This window comes from Hipposideros armiger, unplaced genomic scaffold (genome assembly GCF_001890085.2).
Source record: "Hipposideros armiger isolate ML-2016 unplaced genomic scaffold, ASM189008v1 scaffold_159, whole genome shotgun sequence".
NCBI lineage: Eukaryota > Metazoa > Chordata > Mammalia > Chiroptera > Hipposideridae > Hipposideros > Hipposideros armiger.
In genome coordinates, this window is record NW_017731509.1 from 2,016,267 (window position 1) to 2,035,726 (window position 19,460).

At 43.5% G+C, this 19,460-nt stretch overlaps 1 protein-coding gene across 11 annotated transcripts in view; it reads right to left on the reverse strand.

Annotated features, from left to right (window-relative positions):
* Positions 1–19,460, reverse strand: part of NAV2 (neuron navigator 2) — a 738,710-nt gene that overhangs the window by 179,417 nt on the left and 539,833 nt on the right. The gene's annotated exons all lie outside the window — the stretch shown is intronic.

Here is a 19,460-nt window from a genome sequence, read left to right on the forward strand (position 1 = left end):
GGGGGGGGGGGCAGGGTTCCACAGAGCCACTCAGGGACAGCCAAGGGGGGGGGCAGGGGAGGGAAGGGAATGTTCATAGCAATTGTGGAAAAGGGGAGTGAAGCCAACCTGTTTTTATATGCTCTCTGCTCCACTTCTACCAGGGCAGCAGTCTTTACATGTAAGATTTTGACAAAAGCTTTCCATGGGGAAAAAAAAACCCAACTATAACAATATTAATAATGATATCATATGTTAATAATAATAGCCAACATTTATGGAGCCTGCACTTTGCACCAGACACTGTGCTAGAAAGCATTTTTATTGTATTGACTTTTTTCATTTGCAGGATAAACCTAGTGAGGTAGGTGATTATGATTCCATTTTACTAATGAGGAAATTGAGGTACAGGGCTTCTGTGGGTTACCCAAGGTGAAACAGATTAGTGCCAGGCTGCTTCATTTCAAGTCCCCACTTTAGCTGCACTCCTTGTCTGCCGTCCCTCGAGATGAGACAATAAGCAGGACTCTCTCATCGTATGTTATTTTCTCTTTGTACAAGATACAGTATTTTCATCAAGTCTTCTGTCGACAGTTTTCAAAGGTTCTACAGCAAAGTCCTCTGACCTCCAGCCCTTTCCCTGAGGAAAAAGAATGTTTCCCTCCAGGACGTTCTTTTTAAAAATGGGACTGCCGAACATCGAGCAATAATTTAAGTAAGGTTTTTGTTCTTCAAAATGTAGGATGCTGGCAAAATGTAATCTTTCTTCTGTTATTTTTTCTGCCAATCAAAATCAGAAGCCAACCAAAGAACTAACTTATTATATTTCTCTGGGGGAATCAATGCAGAAACTGAGAGCTGAATTGGACTATTATTCACTATCTATGATTGTATTATGCCAAATGTGCAGGAACAGAAGGATAAAAAAAGCAGTCATTTATCCTGATGCTGCCAAGTGTGCAGACACTTGGTATCGGATAGATCAAATAATTTCAGGGCTTCATGACTGTCACTGATCCACACAGCTCTACCAGACTTCTGAGCCTTTTCACCTGACAGTTGTCCTCTTAAGGAAAAAGCAGAATTTTTCTTCTGAAAAACACAAAATACACCAAGGCAGACAATGCCCCTAGAGATGCTCATACACAGGCGTTACCCACCCAAACCAGGAAGTCATTTTCTCCAGGTGTCTGTTTTTTTTTATTCAACAAGCCTGGCTGTGACAAGTTGCGGGTAGATTGAGTTTTTGTAAATGGAACACTCATCCTAGTAACTCTTCTGGAAGGCTCCGATATCGTTTAAAAACAAGATAATCATGATGAGGTGGAAAGAATGCCAGTTAATTGTCTTATTCTGCTCTGAGCTACTCACGTCACCTATAGACTTGTACAATCACAGAACTTTGTGGATGAGTTCAAGTACAACTCAGTAGCTTGATAGCCCAGAGTTAGTCTTGCTGAGCTCCAGTTTATTCACAAGTAAAAATAAAGCTATACCAATGACTTTCAATCTACAGAGTGCCAAGCAGGTGCCAGGTACTGTACTATACTAAGTGCTTTAAATAATTTCATTTAATGACATTTAATTAATGGCTTCATAAATTCACACATAAGCATCTTATGAAGTGGATTTACTGCAGCTCAGAGATGTTAGCATCTTGCCCAAGGCCAGGGCTAGGAATTGGTGGAACAAGACTTTGAACACTAAAATCCATGGACTCCACTAAATGGAGGTGGTGACCAAAGCTTTCTTCCTTCACCATGAGGAGCAAAGCAGTAATGATGGGGGAGCATCCTGCAAAAAGCTTTCCACACAAATTTTCGTTCCCCCTACTAATACTGAGCTTTCTTGAGATAAGGTATTGCTGTAGAAAATATTGGTGGAATTGTCTTCCATAAGCATAGTGGGACCAGGGGACACCTTAAAAGCTCTCTCTGACTCAACTCTGTGGAGGAAGAGACAACTGCCCTTCCTGAGGCCCTGTGCATTCTCAAGCACCCAGGTTTTGCAAGTAGCTCCCCACGGCCCCGCCCAGGCAGGCTGGAGATCACTGGCAGGCTCCTCCTGTTCCTCTCCAAACCAGAGCCCCGTGTGCCTTGTCCACTTCACCAGGCTCGCTGGAGGCAGCCCAGTTAACACGCAGCTCTCACTGTCTGCCGTGCTGACTCACACACTCCTGGCAACATCTGCTCTGTTTCTGTAAGACTCCAAGGGCTCATCACATGAGTGGTGGTGCAAAGGGATTCAAGGAGCTTCTCACCCCTAGGCAGGCTTGTGAGATATAACGTGGAAACCAGGCTTGCTCACGAACCAGCTTGGAGGTTTTCGTGCACACTTACACATGCCAAAGCTTAGGAAATGTTATTCCAGGGGGTCTTTGTCATCTTGAATAATGAATTCTGGAGGTACAGTAACCAGGGAGGTGACTGAAACTCAAAGTTATTTGGCGGTGTTTCTTCTTGGAATCCTAAAACGACTACGACATTTAGTGTTGGTGCCTCCATCCATCCTATCCCATCCCTCCAACATTTTTGAAGCTTCTAGTCCAGGTACTTTCCCAGGGGCTGCAGATAAAGCAATGAATATGCAGTCTATGCCTTTAATGGGTTCTAGGTCTTGTGGGTGAGACAGACCAGAACGCAGAAGTAACAACAAGGTGCGAAACCACTGTGACTGGGAGTATTTATGGAGCTGTGGATCACAAAGTGGGTTACTCAGCTCAGTCTGGGAGCAAGGGGCAGTCAAGAAAGGCATTCAAGCTATGAGTTACCACCCCTGCACAGAACTTTTAGAACTTAAGTCTTTACAATTTATTAAAAGGAAATGAAGTGTTTAGGCACCCAAACCTAGTGACTAAAATCAAACTCGGAAGGACAAAGACTAAAGATTCTCCACTTCATCAGGGTAGAATCTGGTCAGCCAAACACATTCATGATACTAATCACAACCAGGGATTTCGGGGCCATATCCACTGCATCCGAGCATAATGAAAAATGGGACCCATAACTCAATCAGAATGTTCTTTTCCCCTGTCTCCCAGCACGCATATACTCTCTTCATTTAATGCATGTAGTGAACTATTTCCACCATGAAGGATCCTTACAAGTCACCTCCCAGTTGAGCCTGGAAAAAACAGGCCTGTAGACTTGACTCTTTCATTCTTTCCCAAATCTGACTGATAAGCCAAAAGCCAAGTTGATGGTTTCAAATAATAGAAAACCAACTACTGATCTAGTCATTGCCAGCTGTCAATCTAGATGCCACGAATTCAAGGCAAATGGCTAAACTTCCTCTATCAAGACACACATATCACAACAAAGATGTAAATGAGTGACAGGGACCCAAATGCAATTTTATACTCCTAATTTGGGACTTAAAAGATGAAATGAAGGCAGGAAAAGGCAACGAGCATTAGCCCCACACGGACGAGGACTGAGTTTGGCAGCCAGGTTCTTTTCCTGAATTTTCCCAATCGGCCTCTGAGGAGGTCAATATCAAGCCTATTCTATAAAACAGTAAAGTCAGGTTCAGAGAGGTGGGGTCACTGGCCTGATATCACACAGCTGGTGAATGCAAAGATGAATGTAAGCCGAGGTCTGTCCAACCTGGAGGCCACATATATAGCTTGGCGCCTCAGCCTCATTCTCCTTTGTAAAAATTAATAGACCTATGGGACCAAGGTTGTGGAGTGGGGTGGGGGGGTGTGGGATGGGAAGGGAGTGGCAGAGTATTTCTGGGAAGCTGCTGTTTGTGAGAGTAATGTGAGCCCCAGAATTTCTGTTTGGATAAGAGCATTGTCTCTGGTGGAAGAATTCCTTGATAAGCCACTTGGGCCAGAGGCTGAAGTCCTGGGGGAAACTGGATGTGGGAGCAACTGACTTATAGAAGGTTAAGGGAAAGAATTGCTTGGTTACATCAAAAAGAGAAAAAAAAAGAAAAGAAGTTGGGTGGGACAAGCAAACGGGGACATGTGAGATGCAACATTTCCCTCCTTGTGACACGACAATAAACTGTCACAAAAATTACTAAAAAATAGGAAATGATTGCTGTGAGTGGCTATCCCTTGGAAACCAGCAAGGAAATAGGCTTCTGTGTTCAGGGTGTTGGGGTGGAATGGAGACAACCTTCACAGAGAGCAGCTGGGGACGCAGTCCATGGGAACTGACAGAAATCCTGTGATGGGTTCCAGGCAGTTCTATCAGATCTCCCGAGAGTGGGAAGGTCTTTGCATGTATCTGGGCTGGTTAGTACAGGTCCAGCACAGCTGATCTCTTAATTACACCAACATCGCCTGTATCTATATCAAGGGCCAGCCAAGCGTCAACTCCTCCTGGCCTTAGTTTGTTCTCCTTTACCTTACACAGCACCCCTACTTCCCTAATCCCTTTCTCCCTGTGAGGGTCACAGCCCGACTCATCTTCTTCTCGTCTCCCCATCTTCTGCCCTTCACAGTTCTTAGCCCTCAGTGTGTACTGCAAGTCTGAAACAGACTTAGCTGACTATAAGTACATATCTCCTCTTCTAGGACAGAGGTCAGCAAACCTGGATCTGAAGGTCAAATTTGTCCCACTACCTATTTTTGTAAATAAAGTTTTATTGGAACAGAGCCAAGCTCATTTATTTATGTATTATCTATATTTGCTTTCTTACTACAATGGTAGAATTGAGTAGTCATAACAGAGACTCAAAGTTGCAAATATTTACCATTTGACTATTTAAGAGAAAGCTTGCCAGCTCTTCCTCTAGAATATGAATTTCTTGAGGCCAGTGGCCATTTCACTCATTTTTTTTATCTCCAGTAACTGATACAGGATAAATGTTGCTTGAGTGAGTGAATGCATGCATGAGGGTTAGATAAACTCCATTAGGTCAGGAACCTACTACAGAGGTTATTGCAAAGGTGATAATTAAAAATGCTTTAAACAATTGAAAAGAGATAAGTTAGTTAACTGTATTCTCTAGCTAAGCCAGTTAACAGCAACAAAGCTTTATGTTTTAATGCACATTGATTCGTTTTTCCTTAAAAGCATATTATTCCATTTCTTTTACTCAGTAAATTTGAGTCTAATTGAACCAATGCTTCATGCTGCATTCCTGAACATTAATATCCATTACTAATCACAGATATAGCTTTAGATGTTATTTGGAAATAGGATAATTTGTCTTCCAGTTAAAGGCTGAAAGTTATTGCTTTTTGGCACATATTCCAAAAGCATCAGCTTATTTCTCTAGCATTTTCTATTAATGATTTCAATCATTAATAACAGCTCAATAGCAAAAAAATAGCTCAATAACTTATGAACATATATTGTGCAAAAGTCACCATGCTAAGTACTTTACTTGCATTGCCTAATTTACTCCTCACAATAACCCCTAAGAATTAGATACTGCTACATCCCCAACTCACAGATAAGGAAATTGAGACTTGGAAGGATTAAGTAGCTTTTACATTGTCAAATTACAGGTATACATTTGCTGGCTCCAGTGACTGAGCTATAAATAATTATTCACTCATTGATTCATTCATTCACTCTACCAACAAATATTTATCTAAAGCTTCTGCATACCAAGTTCTGTGATGGCAACGGAGAAAGAGGAGAATAAGGCTCAGTCCCCAATCTCATGGAGCTCACCTGCTGATGAAGGATGGACAAGATAACCTTAAATCATGGGGAGGTGACCAGATACAAGTAAGGGCAGGGTGCTGTGGGGACTCACAGAAGGGTTTCTCACCCAATCCCAGGGTGTGGGAAATGCTTTCTAGAGGAAACAAAGTCTAACACGAAACATAAAAGATGAATTAGGGAAGAAGAATGAGGAATGAGGAAAACTGAAAACATTTCAGAGAGCAGCACTGAGGAAGACTGGATATACGAGAAAATACAGCCCCTGTATGAAACCTACTACTACTACCTAACTACTCCATATGGCAGAGGCTTCAAGTGAGAAGACAGGCCAGCTCACAGTGGTTTTGTGGGCATAGGCAGTGTGTCTACAACCTCCAAATGGTCAAACAGAGAGGAGAAATGGTAATCAAGTGTTCCAAGGTCCATATTCTAGAATTTCATTGGACTATAGTTCTCCCTTCACAACAAAGGTCATTTTCTTCTTTATGAAAATCAGATAACTTCTGTTTGGGGATCCCCCCGCCCACCAAAAGCTAAGCCCCTAATAGACTCCATGAAACCATTATAATGGCTGGTAGAAAGTCAACAGTCAATAAATATGCATGGAATGATACACTGAACTGGTACAGCAAAGCGATGTACCATCTTTAAGGTTAAATGAGTTATTAACTGGAGGTTGTCAGCTACCAAGCTTCAGAGATGGAGGAATGTGAAAAATCAATATGATTTTAACAGCTGGTACCAGGGCTAACCTAGAAGCTTTGTTTAGGAAATACCTTGGATATTGGCCACTCTAAGTGTGGACGATGAGGCTGTGGAGGCGTGGTCTGGAAGGAGACAAGAAAACAGACATAAATTGCTCTGCATAAGAAAGGGAGGGCCGGCTGAGTGGCGCGTTGGTTAGCAGTTGGCTTGGGACACCAGCTCTGAGCAGCAGGGCCCCGGTTCGGATCCCACATATGAGGGCTAGTGACGCTGCGCCCTCTACAGCTAAGATGGTGAACAACAGCTCAACCTGAAGCTGGGCTGCCATTGAGTCGCAGGCGACGGCGTAGGCTGCAGTGGGGCTGGCCGGCAGCTGGCGTGAGCTTTCATGGGCTGCTGTGAGCCGCCGTGAGCGGCCGTCCAATGGCCGGTGAACGACTGCCTCACCCGGGAAGAGCACAATGATAATACCAACATGGGCCAGTGAAGCAACATCCTCCACAACTAGGCTGAAGAACAAAAGAAGAGCAACTTGTCTGTTCCCCTTCCCCAATTCCCCAACACTGTTCCCCTCCCCCAAATTACCCAATAAAATCTTTAAAAAAAAAAGGAGAGGGAGAGAAGGACACTGCACTATACAGTGGGAAGCTGAAATCTTAAAAACAAAGCAAAAGGTGGCCACTGAGAAATTCCCAGTGGCAGGGAAGCTGAAGACTTTTAAGAACAGGAACATCCAATATTCAATTTTAAGTTGTACGGCAACACTGTAACCCCTCCAAGGCCCTAAACCTTCAGGAAACAACAACTATGCTCCAAGTCATTCTTTTGAGAAGAGAATGAGTTCAGGCAGTTTCAATGGGTAAGAGAGGGATATTGCACATTTGATAGTAAGATACATGGTCTACAAGGTCAAGTATTTCAGCAAAACAGGAACTAGGAACAAATACTGATCAACAGTAATGTAACCACCCACACCCTAATGAAACACAATAAGCTAAACAGAAAGATTAGGAAGGATACCGGGGCTCCTTCTTCTACCTGTGACTTGGCAGATCAATTTCATTTGAATTTCATTGGTAGGCTGGTGAGTGTCTAACAGACTCTGAAGGGGAAAACAAAAGTTCCAATTTATAGTGTTTGCTGTTTTCTCTGGTATAAATCCTTCCACCATAGCAGATTTCAAGCTAGCATTGTGACATCAACAGTCTTTTGAAACTCCCCAAAATTTAAAAATTGGCTCTCATGCACTGGTACAAGCTGGCTCAGCAAGTCCACAGCTGGTATCTTGGTTAAAGTCCTTGTTTTGTTTTTGACAAGAAAAAGTTCTATCTAGAGTTATACTAGCTTTTGGGGACTAGGCAATTCCTATTGGTGGGGAAGGAAGGCAAAGGGATAAGAAAGGTGTAGAGGGGGGCACATTCCATCAGGGGCCCATCATGTGATCAAGGTACGTCAGGGCTGAAAGGAAGCACTCAGGTCAGCTAGTGGGATGCCCCCTTCTATAAGAGGAGGAACCCAAGGCCCAGAAAGCATCATTCATTCAAGGTCACTCATTCTTGAAATTAGTAGGAGATCTGGAACTAGAGCAGGGGCTGCTGCCTCCCTCTTCTTGTGCCTCCAAGTCTTCCTTTCAGGGGAAGACAGGCACAAACTTAGCTTGCGTCCAAGCAAGAGCGCACATAGGCAACTCTGGCTAAATTTTCACATTTCACTAGCTTATCATTTGGAGATTTTCTGACCCTCTCTGTACGAAGGGCAAAAGCTCTGCCAGGGATCTGTATGAGCTTAAGAAAGCCAGCCAGAGACCCAGCTGACAGGAAGTGAAGACCCAACTGGGGTGGCCAGCAACAAAGGAATGAGTGAATAGACTTCTCCAATAATTTCCAAGGGTGTGGGTGGAAGCCGTGGGCTGATGGGATATTCCTGATTGTGAAAGGATCCCCCACACCCATGTTGATCATCAAGAAAGAGGAAGGGCAGAAAAGGGAGGCCCCTTTTATGTTTTTAATAAATCTCGAAACACAAAAATACAAAATGTCCCAAGGCAGTGCCTCCCTCTCATTGTAAAGGAGATCAAATGAGGCATCCTAAATGTTTTTCAAATGATTTCTGGCCTGGTTATGTTACAGAAAACAGGGCAGAGTGATTCAAACCTGCTGTCAATACAGAGGGAAGGGAAGAAAAATGCCAGCTATTCTGCAGCTGTCCGGCCAGAACCCTGGAGGAGCTGCTTTCCTGACAACGCTGATGCACAGAAACAAGCTGACTTCCAGAGCAGGAGTTAAACCAAATAAACCCAAAGGATATCAATTTAGGAGGCGCGTCTTCAAATAGCAGCCAGGAATGCATGGGTTCCCCTGGACAACTCAGGTTACATGCCCTATCCCTGCCTTTTATAAAACTATGCACGGAAAGTATCTGTTTAATATGGACGCAAACATGCTGGATGAGCAAATGTACCAAGTGATGCTCCTTGAAGGGGCAGGCAGGGTACAGAAAGAAATAAGACACAGTCTGGGTTCCTAAGAAAATTATTTCAGAGTTAGGAAGAGACATACTCACAGGGCCACGCTTCCAAGGGCAAGGATTTCCAGTTAAACTAATGGGATGGTCTTCATGAAGATGGGCATTTGAAATGGACTCTGAAGGCTGCAGTCATCGCTTTAACGAATGTCTATTCTGTGACAGGTTATGGGGACACCGCCATTAGCAGTGACCAGTCTCACAGGGTGGATAAAGAGTCAGGCATTGTAAACTATTACATGTAAACACTTCATTTCTGTTTCATTTAATTAACATTTTAGTAACCAGCAGCACAAACATTAAAGTTCAAATGTGATTAGGTGGAATATAAACATGCTCAAAGCTGTGTGTGTTCGAAAGCACAGCAGACTTTTTCAAGAGATAAAGAGAAGCACAAGAATCACTTTTTTGCATTTTTTATGCAAGTGAAGGGGAAAAAAATGCCCTAAGGTCCAGATCTAAATCTCGTTTCTACTTTTTCTATTTCAAAATCACAGGACTTAGCCCATCTTGCTTTTGAGAGTCCACTAATCTTTTTTTAATGAGATGAAGTTAAGCAGTTATTACCAAACACAGACATTTTGCTTAAACATCACAATGTAAGCACCAACAGAAGTTCCTGGGTGGAGATCTACCCTAGCAGCTCAGTGACGGCATCCCTACAGCCCATCATCTCACTGATGGCCACAGTGGCTGTAGGAGTTACCACATGAGCTCCCAAAGGCAGAGCTGCCTTTTGCTAAGAGACATTGGAACTTCCTGGGGTTTAGCTAGCCCAGGACTTCACCACCAGAGCTCTGTCAGGCTCCTTGTGTACACAAATAAACCTGTCATTGGATCATGATGGTCCTTCCTTTTTACCGTAAGCCCCCATCAGGTCAGCAAAGGTTCTTGAGCAGAACTTTGAGAGTCTCAACTCCTGCTGCAGCTCTGGCCCTAGGCTGGGATTTCTCACTCCACAGTGCTAGGAAAATTGATTTCTGCCCTCACTGGCCCGTGTGGGCAAACAAGGTCGTTAAAAGGACTCCCCGACACTGTTCTCCTTCCCCAATGCCCCCAATAAAATCTAAAAAAAAAATAAGGGACTCCAGTTCTAATTCCAATGTGTGTGTGTGTGGGGGGGAGGGGTCCCTGCATATCCAAGCAATTCTCCATTATCAGCCAGGCATCCTACAATTCAGCTCAATTCTGGCACTATCTACCTGGCGCCAGTCACAAACCCAGGTTGTCACCTGTGCTTCTGACTGACCAGCTATATATTGGAGGTTCCCATAACTCTCTCCTTGGGTTCTACAGAACTCAGAGAAACATTTTACTTACTAAATGGCCAGTTTATTATAAAAGGAACAGCCAGATGGAATAGGTGCACAGGGCAAGGTATGAGGAAAGGAGCATGGTGCTTCCGTGCTTGGCACTCTCCCCGTATCTCCACGTGTACACCATCCCAGAAGTTCTATGGACCCAGTCCTTTTGGTTTCTTATGAAGGTTTTATTATATAGGCATGATTGATTAAATCATTGGCCATTGATATTGAACACAATCTCCAACTCCTGTCCCCTCCTCAGAAGCCAGGGGGTGGGACTGAAAGTTTCAACCCTCTCATCACAAGGTTGGTTCCACTGGCAACCAGTTCCCATATTTAGATGCCTTCCAAAAGTCATTAACACAACAAAAGACTCCTCTATGGCGCTATCCATTAGGAAATTACAAGGGTTTTAGAAGCCCTGTGCCAGAAATGGGGATGAAGACTAAATACTATATATTTATCATAAATCACCACCACATTCAGCCACTGTCCAAGACCAATTTGGATTTGTCTGAGTTCTCACAGTGATATGACTGAGCAGAACACTAAACACACTGAGGAAGCATTTCGGCCACCATCTGTTCTGTCAACAAGGATTTATTGAACATGACAAAACGTTAACCTGTCCTAAGAGAACTGATAGTTTAGCACTGATTTGCTGGGTAGAATTGAGAAAGTCACTGTGCCTGCTTCAGACACATGTACACACTCGGTTTTCATTTCCTTGATTCTCCATGCTCGTTTTCACTCCCTAGTCTCTCTGGGCATGTTTCCTCTGGCTGGAATACCCTTTCCTTCTTCTACACAGTTAGTTGACCACTCATGTGGCATTTGCTGGTTTTGTTCATTAGCTGCATCTCCAGCAATTTGTAGAGCACCTGACATAAAAGAGGGGTGCAATGATGAGTGAATTTAGTCCAACTTAGCTCCCATGATAGCATGATGGTTAACAGCAAAACTCCAGCTTTGGAATCACGCAGATTCTAGTTCAAATCTCAACTCTGGCTGGCCCTTGCCAGCTGTATGACGTCAGTAACTTATTGTATCACTCTGAGCCTTACTTTTTCTATCTGTAAAATGGAGATGACACCATTAATGCCCCCTGGTAATGGTATGAGGCTATGTATACAAAGTACCTAAAATACCCCCAGGCACATAAGAATTCCTCAATAACCAGCAGCTCCCACTACCATTATCTTCATTACTACTGTAACAATGTCCCTTCCTGTTCACAGCCCACCACCTTCCCCTACATTGAAAGTAGGCCCTAAAGGGCTGGCTGAGTGGCTCGTTGGTTAAGAGCTGGCTTGGGAGCACAAGCTCTGAGCAGCAGGGCCCTGGTTCGCTTCCCACATGGGCCAGTGACAGTGCGCCCTCTACAGCTAAGATGGTGAACAACAACTCGACCTGGAGCTGGGCTGCCATGAGTTGCCGGCAACGGTGTAGGCTGCAGCGGGGCTGTAGTGGGCTGCCATAAGCTACTGTGAGTGGCCGTCCAAAGGCCGGCAACCTATCTGCCTCATCTGGGAAGAGTGCAATGATCACAAACCCAACATGGGCCAGTGAAGCAACATCCTCCACAACTAAACTGAAGAACAAAAGGACAGCAACTTGTCTGTTCCCCTTCCCCGATTCCCCAACACTGTTCCCTCCCCCAATTCCCCCAATAAAATCTTTAAAAAGAAAAAGAAAGTAGGCCCTAAAGTTATTTATAAGGCAGGCATTTATAACATCCGCTTGTTGACACACTTGGAAGGCTTTATGATAGTGATGAAGAGGAGGAAGAAGATGATGGTAGAAACTAATTCCTGATGTCACTGACTTGCGAGTGACCCTTTGACAGGCCTTTTATTTACCTAAAGCCCATAAGAGAAGTAGGAGAAGAAAAAGACCAGCTCAAGTCTGCTCCTGACTCCACAGATCCCCTAACCACAAGCCACGGAAAAAATGGCTAGACTAGACGTTTTACAACCAGGAATCTCCTCCTTGCCCCTGGGAATCTGCTTGCTGAGGGTATGGAGGAGAGCTATTTCTGTACTTCAGGTCAATTGACAACTCAAAGTTACAATCTGTTTTTATCTGGATCAAAGGCAAAAATATAAATATCTCAGCTGTTACTCAAAATTCCCAGACTGGTACCAAAGGCTCTCTGCACCATGGTTCCAGAGGAAATGGACAGTGCATTACCTGCCTCAAAGCTCTTCTTACTGACCGGGGTTCTCCTGGGACTGGGTTCCCAGAAGAGGGGGCACATTCTCTATGCCAGGGACCATCCCATCTGAACCATATTAAAATTAAATAAAGGGAAAGGAGGACCAGAAATTTTATTCTTTGCTACCTTTGAGGCAAAGGCAATACTTTCATTTTATCGAGGGGAAACTGAGGCCCAGGTAGGGGGAGCACTTAACTAGGAACATATGGGTAGGAGCAGAACTGAGGTCAGAACATTGACTTGAATATGGCATGAAAGCAAGCCATTTTGAAACCGCTTTGAGTTATAATTCACGTACCATAACATTCACCCATTTAAAGTGTATAATTCAATGGTTTTAGTGCAACCATCACCACAATCTAATTTTAAAACACTAAAGAAAAAGAAGCTCTGTAGCCATTAGTAGTCACTCCCCATACCCCGCTCTACACCCCCAGCCTGACCCCTACCACTGACAGCCACTAATCTACTTTCTGTCACTATAGATTTGCCCAATCTGGACATTTCATATCAATGGACTCGTAATATTTGGTCTTTCGTAACAAGGAAGCCATTTTTTTTTAAAGATTTTTATTGGGGAATTGGGGGGATGGGAACAGTGCTGGGGAATTGGGGGAAGGGGAACAGACAAGTTGCTGTCGTTTTGTTCTTCAGTCTAGTTGTGGAGGACGTTGCTTCACTGGCCCAAGTTGGCACCATCATTGCGCTCTTCCCGGGGAGGCAGATCAGTCGCCGGCTTCTGGACGGCCGCTCACTGCGGCTGCTGGCCGCTCACACTGGCTGCTGGCTACACACGGTAGCCCATGGCAACCCACTGCCACAGGGACTGCAGCCTACGCCGTCGCCAGCGACTCATGGCAGCCCAGCTCCAGGTTGAGCTGTTGTTCAGCATCTTAGCTGTAAAGGGCAGTGTCACTGGCCCTCATATGTGGGATCCGAACCGGGACCCTCTGGCATCCAAAGCCAGTTCTTAACCAACGCGCCACTTGGCCGACCCAGGAAGCCATTTTTTTAATGACAGACTTCAGCGGCAGACCTTCTGCTTGCTTACTGAACTATTATCCAGAGTTGTGCTGTCAAACACTGTAGCCACTAGCCACATATAGCCATTTAAACTAATTAACGCAGATTACATTAAAAACCCAGTTCCTCATTCTCACCAGCCACATGTCCAGTGCTCAACAGCCACACAGAGCTAGTGGCTATCACATTAGACAGTACAGATATTAGACTACTACCATCACTGCAGAAAGTTCTATGGGATGGTGCTGACCCACAGGACACAGAGGCATCTGTGGATGAACACAGACCCACTTTCCATGCCGCCTGGTGTTTGGAAATTACCTTTGTAGATGAAGAGTGAGAGCCAGGAACAGATCCAAGGAGGGAGGGAGGGAGGGAGAGAGTGAGTGGTGGGCCAGTGGGAGCCAACTCCCTCCTCCCACCCTCCCACCCCCACCTCAGCACTGCTCTTCGTGCCAGGGGCCTCCCCTCCCCCATGGCCCTAGACCTGAAAAGCTCTCTGTTTAGTTAAGCTCATCCAAAAGGCAGATATGCCAAAGCCTTTGGAAGCGCTTCAAGGAATCCAGCCTCTACCTCAGCCCTTTGATGATTTCTGAAGCATTTCGTGCCAGAAGGTGATCTGAGGGACTCCTTAATGAGACTGAACAGTTCTGAGCAGTTTCCCGCCAGCAGTGGCTACTTCGATTGCCAAGACATGACCACTCAGGCTGACCAACACCCCAAGGCCAGAGCCATAGCATCTTGGCAAGCTCAGACAGCAGGGAGCTCAGGAATCTCCTCATGCGGCATCTGCGCGCCACCCCTCTCCTTGAGCTGTTCATTAGTTCAGCTATAATGCCTTCCCTCTTATTGTCCAAAGATACTTCAGTCAACAGCTCCCAAGAGTGGGTCAGCAGATTACTTCAAATTGTGGGTCTGGATGAATTAAGATGATCAGAGAGCCCAGACTGAAGGATGATGGACAAATAAAAGGAAAAATAGACCACGTTCAGAAAATATTCCTTTACTAATCAAAGGGTCCTTTGTTCCAAAACACTGTGCAAAAATCATCAATCATGACCTTTAAAAGTTGGTTTAAAGGAATATAATTAAGTTGGCTAATATCCTTTTCGTTTAAAACTCTGCTGAAAGATATATCTTCTTTCTTCTACTTTAGTAGCCAATTTATTTGTTTAAAAGAAAGACAACCAATTTATTTTTTTAAAAGAAAGACAATCTAATAAATGCTTCTTTCAATATGTTTGCTTGTCTAAATCAATACTTTTATCTTGAATTCTCCCTCCCTCAATGAGTGACAATTTCAAGAATCAATAGGTTACATTTCTAAAATACCAGAGCAACAGATAACCAGGTGGATGAATATTTACCAAGCTATGATAAATGCTCACTTGCCAATAAGCTGTTCTTTTAGTGAAGGTCACTCTGTGTTTCTTGGTTCCTTGGTTTTTGAAAACATCCTTCATCATGGTTTATCCACAAGAAACACAGCTAAGCAAGAAGAGGGGGTTGCATGGGTGCTTTAGACTTTTGATCTGAGACAACACACCAGGAGTGGAGAACTGACTCTGGGGTTCTCAGTTCAGCTGCTGTGGTTACTCTGCCCCTTGTAATCATTTTTGACTTTGTACACTCATGAATTCATGCATTCAACAAACATTACATACATAATTCAGAATGTTTTTTTCCATATGTTTCATCTCATGTCATCCTCACAATAACTATATGGGCAGTGTTATTCTCATTTCCACTTTAGAGCTGAAGAATTTTAAGTTCAGAGATGTTAAATAATCCATCAAAGTCACACAGCCATCAAGTGGAATTGCTGGAATCAGGCCCAGGGGTCCTGAACCCCAGCCTGGCTTTTAGACCATCTTCTTTACATGACAACTTGTGCCCGCTGGTATGGAAAAGAAAAAGCAGAGAAGGTTGGCTATCTGAGGACCAAGGATCTCAGAGACCTGAGTGCAGTATTAAATTAAGCAGAACCAGACCTGTTTTGTAGGATGCTATTTTCACAGGTAGTTCCTATCTTGGCCAAAGGGGGTTTCGTAAAGCAAGAAAGGGCTTGTGTCCCCTCAATGAATGGCTTGTGTCTGCTGGTCAGAGAACTTCTGTGGGACTGAAGGATGCTTCAGCCACTTTCCTACTCAGAGCTCACAGAGCTACACATCCCCATACTTGTAGGAAACTACAAGTGTGTCTCAGCTTACTTTTTATGAGCTCAGTATTCTCATTTTCATGCAATTTCAGTGAAAATGAACTATTACCTTGACAAGTGAAATCAATCCACTAATACATATTTATTGGGCCCAACTTATATACTGTGGTAGATTCATTGCAAAAAGAGCTCTAAGTCTCCACTCCTCTCTGCAACACATATGCTTTGCAATGTGACTTTGCAGCACCCCGCTCAATAGGTAGAATGTTTCCCACCCTCATGCATCTGGGCAGGCCATGTGACTTGCTTTGGCCAACAGAATGAAGCAGAAGAGAACTGAAGTTCCTCCTCTTGGAATTCATCCACCATCATGACAACAGCCTCAACTAATGCGCTGGAGGGTGAAAGGCCAGCTAGAGAAAGCTGGGTTGTCTCAGGAAGGCCAGCATCCAGTCAACTGCTCAGATGACATCAGACCAATGAGCAAGCCCATCTGAGATCACCTGAGCCTGGCACATCTCATCAGAGCCATCTTGTCAACCTGTAGCCTTGTGAGAAATAATAAATATATATTACTTAAAACCATAATTTTTAGGGTCTGGGGAGATAGAAGTCAACCAGTCATAACCTGCTTTACCAACCTTATCAAGGATGGAGGGTCCAGAAAAGGTTAACCCCCATAAGTTTCATGATTATTTACTATTTCCTAGAAGTAACAAGTTTGAAGACCATGGTTTTAAATAATATCTGTTTATTATTTCTCACAAGCCTACAGGTTGGCAGGATGGCTCTGATGAGGTATGCCGGGCTCCCAGACAAGAAAAAAGCTAAAGGAATTCATCAACACCAAACCAGTATTACAGAAATGGTAAAGAGACTTTTTAAAAAACATAAAAAGAAGAAAAGGTAAAAAACATGAATAATAAAATGGAAATAACTACATATCTATCAACAATTACTTTAAATATAAATGGATTAAATACACCAATCAAAAGACACAGGGTGGCTGAATGGATAAGAAATAAGACCCTTATATATGCTGCCTATAAGAGACTCACTTCAGATTGAAAGACACATGGACTAAAAGTAAAGGGATAGTTAAAAATATTTCATGAAAGTGGAAATAAACAAATAAAAGCTGAGGCAGCAATGCTTATACTAGACCAAACAGATTTTAAAACAAAGGTGATAACAAGAGACAAAGAAGGACCCACTTCTGGGTATTTATCTGAAGAAAGTCAAAACACTACATCAAAGGGACATATGCAACCAAATGTTCATTACAATATGAACATTACAGCATTATTTATAATAGCCAAGATCTGGAGGCAACTTGAGTGTCCATCAATAGGTGAATGGTTAAAGAGATGGCACATACATACAACGGAATATTACTCAGCCATAATAAAAAAATGAAATCTTGCCATCTGCAACCACATGGATGGACCTACAGGGTATTATGCTGAGCACAGTCAGTCAGACAGAGAAACACAAATGCCATCTGATTTCACTTATATGTGGAATCTAAAGAGCAAGATAAATGAACAATTAAAACAGAAACAAACTCAAAGATACAGAAAACATTCTGAGGGTTGCCAAATGGGAGGGAGTTTGGAGAGGATGGATGAAAAAAGGGAAAGAGATTAAGAACAAATTAGTTGTTACAAAATAGCCACTGGGGGGAATGTAAAGTATAGCACAGGGAATATAGTCAATAATATTGTGATAACTATATATGGTGTCAGATGAGTACTAGGATTCATTGCTGTGATCACATGGTAAGTTATATAAATGTCTAATTACTATGTTGTACACCCCAAACTAATAACATTGTATGTTAACTCTAATTGAAAAAATATATATTTTTAGAAACATTCTACATGGAGAACTGCCTGAAGATACATATAGCTGGGTCTTCTCAGGAGAGCACAAGGAAATGAACCCAAGTGTTAAATGGCTGAAACCAGTCAGGAATAACTTCTCCCTCAGAAGCCATGCTTTCTGCGTGGCAGGGATCCTGGCTTGTGGCATCTCTGAAGGCTTCATAGCATACGCCTGGCAAGTTCAGGGCAGCTTATCTGAAGTTAAGGGAGAAATTTTCCCTAAGTATGTGAACAGGGTCAAAGAAGTCATCACACACTGTACACAGGCCATTATGTGCATAAAATGCAGCACGGTCAAGAATAAAGTACAATTTTGGAATGAATGAAGACCTTCAAAGAAGCCAATCCAAAGGTAGGGCTTTGGGAACTCCAGTAAACTGTAGGAGAACACATGTCATTACCTGGAGTTTCCAGGACTGACCCAAATCACACCAACTCTACCTTTGCCTGAGATAATCAAATCCTATATTTGCAAGGGATCTTAGAGAATATCTATTCCAACTGATCTGCTAATATAAGAAACCCCACCTCTAGTGACCTTAGCAAGTAATGACCCAGCCTCTGTTCTATTCCTCTGGGGTCAGGGAACTCTCTGCTCCCAAGATAGTCTGTTTAACTGTTAAAAGGCAAATGTGAAAAAAGTTATTTTTAAAGAATGGAGCCAAAGTTTGCTTCACTGTTATTTTTTTTTTTAGTTCTACCCTCTGTGGACAGAGGGGAAAAAACCTGGCCCAGGACATGTGCCTTCATTTATAAAATGAAACTGGTCTCTCTCCTTTAAACTGTTTCCTAAAGCACCCTTTCTTTCTAACCGGGAAAAATAGGTGTTCTGAGCCAAGCAGATCCCTGCAAATGTTGTCTCTGGGTCTCGCCCTGATGGGTTCTACCTTATCCAGAGAATTAACTTCCTCCCTTCTTAATTAATTCTTCCCCATGACACCTAACCTTCATCTTAAGCAGTTATCACCAAGTGTAGTACGATTATTTGTGTTTTGTTCAATATCTGTCTCTTCCACCAAACTGTAAGCAGCATGACGGCAGAGATCATTATTTGTTTTTTTCACTTTGGAATATTTAGTGACTAGCATGATGCCTGAGACACAGAAGGCACTCAGTAATGTGCTGAATAGATGACAGATTGAGTTCCAAGTAAATGAATGCACAATGAGCAGGGAGAGACTCATTTACTCCCCCGTGTACCACCTGGTTGAAATTATCTGCCTTTTAAAAATAAAGCCAAGTATAACTTTTCTTGTAGCAAAAATCAACTCGTGCCCTCAAAGATCCTTCTCCTTAGAGCTAAAACTGATTCTTGAATCCACCAGCTGGCAGCTCCCTGAAGGGAGGGGGTGGAAGGCCTTGTGAAGAACGATTTTAGCTCAGGCCTGCTCTCAGTTCCTGGCCACTGGAGAGAAAGCTTTCCACCATGCCACGTGAACCTCATCACACCCACAATGTGGGTTTGCTTCAGTCCACATACATTCTTCCAAATTGAGGAAACAAATGTGGGGAGGCCCTGCGTGGAAGACAACATTTGGACAGCCTGAAGTTATTTGTCTTCTCAAACAGAATGCCAGGATGGAAACCAAAGCTCTGATCAGAGACACATTACAAAACCTGGGCAGTAGGAGGCAGCAGAGACTCACAACGCAGATATGCTGTGACTATTACCTTGGGGAGGAATATTCTCAGTGTAACCCCTCCTCTGACATCCTCATCAGAAGATGGTTCCCTGGCCCATGGGTTAGGAGCTGGTATCCTAATGAAATGCACATACTGACAGAATCATGAAAGGCAAGCTGTACCTGAAAAACGGGCACTTTAGCTGTTAGGTTCACTTAAGCCTGGGGATGCCATGTCCTCAGCTCAGGGAGGCAGCTATGCGTGTGTTCACAAGGAACTGATGGCTGAGTTGTTGCAGTTACAGAGCTTTCAAGTTTCACTGTTCAGGAGCTCTCTCTCGTCTGACCAGCAGTCTGTTCTTACACTTTGCATTGTGATTATGGGGCCAGATGTGCTCATAGAAACATTAATTTCATTTAT